Genomic DNA, 6,000 nt, shown 5'->3' with positions numbered 1-6,000 from the left:
ACCGTATGAGAGCGGCTAACTCAACTTTAATCGAAAGAGACCAGAAAAAGGTTCCTCACGTCTTCGACTGAAACCGAACCCAGATCTTTTCGAACAAAGGGCATCGTCTATACTGACTGAGCTAGGGAGGCTCCACGTGGGTGAAGTAGGCTGATAATGAAAGTGGTGCTCTTTGCAGCACACACATTCAGTCCAAGCGGGAGATATTCTCAGATAATAACCTTTTCGTCTACTTACATGAGCAATATAAAGGAAGTACGCATTCCGACAGGTAACTGTTTCGCTTCACTAACCAAACACCATTTCACTTATTTGGAGTAATTACTCTAATTTTCCATGTCGTTACAATATCTACATAACGACGTTTTCATCTCTTTCTACAAGTAGAGAAGTTTTTTTAAGTGTGTACACCTCCGAACCAGAAAATTAGAATAATGAAAGAAATTGTGTTGAATGATTTGAAATTCTGATTTATTGCATAGAAAATAATTATTACCAAAAATGCGAAAATACATGCACAAAAATTATAGTGAAAGGGAGACAACATCAGAATTTTTTTATTTTTTATTTATTTTTTTAATAATAATACATTTTTTTATTGTTCTTTCAAATATTTACATATGTACAATGATCATCTATTCAGTATATTATTTTACAAGGTTCAGCACTTTGTGCTACATATAATGAGATTTAAATGGTAATGATGATAAGAGATTTTTTTATATAACAATCATAATAATAATTTACAATTATATTGTTCAGAGTTACATAAGTTGTATAATATTACATGCAGTAGTTTACTTTTTTTTTTTTTTTCAAGTTTGAAAAGGTGTGATTATACAACAGTATTTACACATATGCAATCTGAATATCATATTTCCTAATTCTCACAAACAAAAAAGTGTAACCTCATGATTTATATTATTTATTTATTTATTTATTTTTTTATTACACTGCATACATTTGTTACAGTTATTGCATACATTATATACATTTGATTCCATGTGATACATTACTTACATTTGTTTAAATATGATACTTACATTACATACATTTGTTTACATGTGATACGTACATTACATGCATTTGGTTACATATGATACATCTTGGATGAGAACTAATTTCTCTCTTTTCATCCTCGAAGCTTATGTGTAAGCTTACCTGAAGATGACACCAGTTGGTTATTATGTATTGGTTTTTTTTTTGCTGTATTGGGAAGCTACGAAATCTATGACTGGGAAATTCGCACGCACCCCCCCCCCCCCCCACACACACAATAACTTGGAATGTATTGATGCGTCGCTGAACTGGAAGCGAATATATTGTGTTTCATTAAGTTTCTATGGTATTTTGGGGCGTGTTTCTTATTCATAGTATGTCCTTAGAAGCTCTTTTCAAGTTATTGTAGTTTGTAAGGTTTCTGTATTCAAAAGGTAATTTGTTTATCATGTCTGGGATGTAGAAGTTTCGCGTGGCCTTTCCGTAGTGATTATTGTATTTATATGTGATATAATTAGTTGTCTGAGGTCTTGTTATATGGTATGTATTGCTGGCGGCTGTCCTGTAGTTGGCATCGAAATAATGTTTTAGCAAAGCTGCATAGTGACATAAATGTTTTGCTGTCAGTGTTTTGTGTTCTGACATTGCAATGCATATAAGATCGTTATTTTCTCTTTGTTCCCAAAAGGTTAGTTTTATCATTTTGTACTGTAGCGATATTAATCTGTTTAGTCTGTAGGGTGCACAGAAAGCATATGTTGTTATAGCGTATCTTAGTATATTTTGGCATAGTGCTTTGTATATTAGTGTTTTTAGGCGTATGGGAACTATGTCTTTTAACCTGTTGAGTTTGCCACTTCTTGTTCGGAGTTTCTTGGGTAGATGGTTTATGTGGCTATTCCAGTTCATATCTGCATCAAAGTAAATTCCAAGGTATCGTATTGTTTCAACCTAAGTGATTGTAGTGGTTTTGCTGTTCTGTTTGTTTTTTATGTTGGAAAGTGAATGTTGGATGGTTATATATTTGTTATCAACTGGTCGAGTCAGTGGATTTCTGAATATCATTAATTTGTCTTTTCTTAGTTTAGATGTATGGAGTTTTCGTGAGCCAGTCTATGATCAGATTTATGTCATGTTGCATATTTGTTTGGGCTATGCTTGCGTTATTGTGGATGGATATTATAGCTGTATCGTCTGCTTATTGGAATATCTTACCTTTGAGAGGTAGATGATTAATATTGTGCGTGTAAATGTTCAATACAGTTCGGGAGAGTATAGCTCCCTGTAGTACTCCACAGATTATTGGTAGCTCTCTGTTTGGGGATAATATGAAAGATGCTTCTGTTTGACCCGATACGTGTGATATGCTTTCTATTTTGAAGGTAGTTTGTAAATCACCTGTGAAGAGGCCCGTCTATTCCAACATGCGTCAGCTTTTCTAACAAGGTTTGATGTGTGAGTGTATCGAAGAATGCTTTAGTTAGATCAATAAAGACTACCATGGCAATTTTGTTTTTGTCTAAGGCGATATTAATTACGTCTGTAAAGTCTTCCAAGAGAGATGTTGTTCCCTTATTTTTCTGAAAACCATATTGTGTTTTGGGGGATAATACGAAAGATCTCAGTGTATGCTGTGAGTTTCTTCAGTATGATCCGCTCCATAATTTGATTCATAATTGGTAATGTTGCTATGAGTCTGTAATTGATGATTAAATTTCATTTTCCATGTTAGTATATGGGTGTGATTATGCTGGTCTTTAGCATACTTGGTTTCTCTCCTGTTTTAAATTTTTTATTTATTAATTTTAGTAGGATAGGACCTAAGCTAATTGCATGTTGCTTTGTATCTTTAGGTCTTATGCCATCAATTCCTGGGCCTTTGTTTGGTTTGATTTGATGTACTGCTGAGAGAAGTTCTGCTTCTTTCATGGTTGTGAACCATAATGTCTGTTTTGATTGTGGGCCAAGTGGAGGGTCTCGTTTTGTGATTGGGGGAAAATTTCTGTGCAGTTCTTGGATGGAGTCTGCAAAATATTGGTTAAAATCATTTGCTAGTTGTTGGATAGGTTTTGCGTGTTTCATGAAGCTGTGTTTTATGGTTTCGGAGGCGGTCGTGTTGGTAACAAAATCTAGCATCTCACTGATCATATGCCAGGTTTGTTTCATGTTGTTTTGTGCGGAGGTTAGTTTGTTTCTGTAGTAGCTTCATTTTGCATTTCTGATTTGTGTTGTAAGGTGATTCCTTGTTATCTTATATTCAGTTTTTAAAGCTGTGTTATTTGGATATCGCTTTAACTCTTTCCATAAAGTGTCCTTTCAGTGTATTTCTGGTATGAAGTTTTGTGTTATCCAAGGATTTTGTGGAAAGTCAGAGTTTGTTTTTGAACAAACTCTGACTTTCTTTGTAGCTTTCTTATATATTTCCTCCAGTGTGAGTTTATTGTTGTTGTATAAGATATCTGCTGAATCTGATGCCAAATGTTCCCAGTCTGTTTTTCTTATTTCGTGGTTGACTATTTCTTCGTCTATTATTGTTTTCTGTCGCTATTCTTCTGTGGGACATTGCATGGATATTGTCTTGGTGTGCAGGTTTAGAGCGGCGAAGTAATGGTCTGCTATTTTGCACTTTATGACTGATGCAGTGTAACTATTTGGTGGTGCTCGGACGTTTATATGATCTAGACAGGAGGCAGTGATAGTATTTCCGAATATTTCTTCTCTAATATATAATGTTATTGTTGGTATTAGATTATACACGGATAGTGTGTCTAGGTATTGTACAGTATTGTTCTGGTTTTCATTTGCAATATTTATGTTTATGTCGCCAATTATCATTAGGTGTTCGGTTGAACATATTTCTTGGATTGAAAGCCAGCAATTGAGTTCCTGCGAGAATTTTATCATGTTTAGGTTTAGTGGCCTGTAAATGGGATTTATTATCATGGGATGTGTCTATTGGTGGTATTAGTGATTTCGAGGCCGAGGGTTTCAGCATGCTCAAAGTGATATGCTGTTTCTTTTGCTATTAATTTTTGTTTGATAAATATTAATATTCCACTCCCTCGTTTTGTTTAGTGGCATGATCTATGTTGTTGGAAGCCTGGAATTTGGAAAGCAGTCGCTTCGTCATTAGATATGGATACATCTGTTAGAATCAATATATCAATAATATCAGTGTAATTCCTCCGATAAACCTGTAACAATAACCAATGTTTTCGGATGCTTCTGATGTTAATATGCAAGATTCAGAGACCTGTCGCTTGTACTGTGTTTTGTTTCCATGCATCAAGCGATTCGAAAGTACAATTACTGATGTATTCTGGTGTAATTACATCTATCTGATGGTCCACATTCATTTTTGTTGTGTTGAGATCTTCTTATTGAACTTAGTTGGAGTCTTTTGTTTCACTCTGGCAACCTGTCTATATCTTCCGAGCTTTTTATTTGTATAGACTTTGAAGTCCTTACAAATAAGAGATATCTTGCCGTCTTTGATCCATAAAAATTGATACTTTTGTTCTGTTTTTTCTTTTCTTGCTTGGTACAAAAGATTCTGATTGAAAGGCGTTAAATACCAAGATAGAAAGATTGGTGTATTGTCTTGCAATGCATTTAAATCCTTCAACACTTGTTTTTACAGTTTGCTGGCTTTTATGAGATTGTCTCTTGTAGCCTTGCTTTTCAGACGAACTATGTCTGGTGCGGGTCTTGTCGAGCATTGTTTTCTGTTCTTCCTGGGAAACCGATTTATGGTCTGAATATCATTATACTGTAGCGGGATATGAACTGTATGGCCTAACTTTAAAACTATGTCTCTGAGCTTTTCTGTCGATTCGGTTTCTGGAAGTCCGTTTATGACAAGGTCTTTTTTATGTTGTTGTTGGTTTAAGACTTCGTATTGTAGTTTCAGGGAATTAAATGCTTGACGGAGTTCCGATGTGTCTTTTATCAATTTGTGCTGCCTGTCAGTTAATGCGTTAATGCTGGTTTTAATGTCTTTTACCGTTTGTAAGAATTCTTAGACTTTTGAATTATTAAATTGAACAAACTCTTCATATTCGCTATTTTTTTGTTATTTCTTTATTCTGTTTATCAAATAGTTCTTGGACAAGATCTACCAAGCTGGCATTTATATTTTGTAAACCTTTTTCAAGTAATAAATTTATGGAACTCAAATTATAAGACTCACCGTTGTCTTGTTGTCTGTTCAGTTCATCGTCCGATTCTGCCTCCGGCGTAATCAGTTGCGTGGTGGGTGGTGCCGCTTCTTTGTTCTCTCTACAGTTTAGGCATTTCTATTTTTCTAGTTTGGCATTGGATTTGCGTTGTCAGGTTGTTTCTGAAAGTCAGGAACATGTAAAGTGAAGATTCCTCTGGCATTTCCTGCAGGTTATTTAACACCCATCGAACAGTAATTCCTTCTGACACTTGTTGCACTTCATGACTCATATTTCTTTCTTTTGACTGCTACAAAGATGGCGACGTGCTTTGTTCTATACTCGTTAGCAACCGCGGTGTATGCTTCAATTTTTAGCACACTCGGATTTTGGATTCCACTTGGCCGATTTCGATGAATTATGTATCACTGTCTTCAGCGTGACCGGTAGAGTTAGTTTATGACACTTTTAAATTAAAAACAGGAGTCAGAACCACATTGAAACTATAAAAACGGGACCAGCAATACAACCACGCAACCGTTCGTATGCCTATACAGCGCCCTCTCTATAATAATAATAATAATAATAATAATAATAATAATAATAATAATAATAATAATAATTTTCAAAATATCGGTGCGTAATTTTGTTTAATAAGAGAAAATAAATCATTTGGATGATTTCAAATGATACATTATTTATAAACAAGGATTAACTGGCTTATTTATATTCACAGTTTTTCTTCAATCCGACAGGGAATATAAGAATTTCGTCCAAAAAGTTCGATACCATTTATCAATGACCCGAAGTGCGAAAATTAGAAAGTGGAATTTAGATCAGATGT

This window comes from Typopeltis vanoorti, chromosome 24 (genome assembly GCF_054136105.1).
Source record: "Typopeltis vanoorti isolate ZY-2024b chromosome 24, IOZ_Tvanoo_1.0, whole genome shotgun sequence".
NCBI classification, from domain to species: domain Eukaryota; kingdom Metazoa; phylum Arthropoda; class Arachnida; order Uropygi; family Thelyphonidae; genus Typopeltis; species Typopeltis vanoorti.
Note: the sequence above shows the minus strand (reverse complement) of the source record.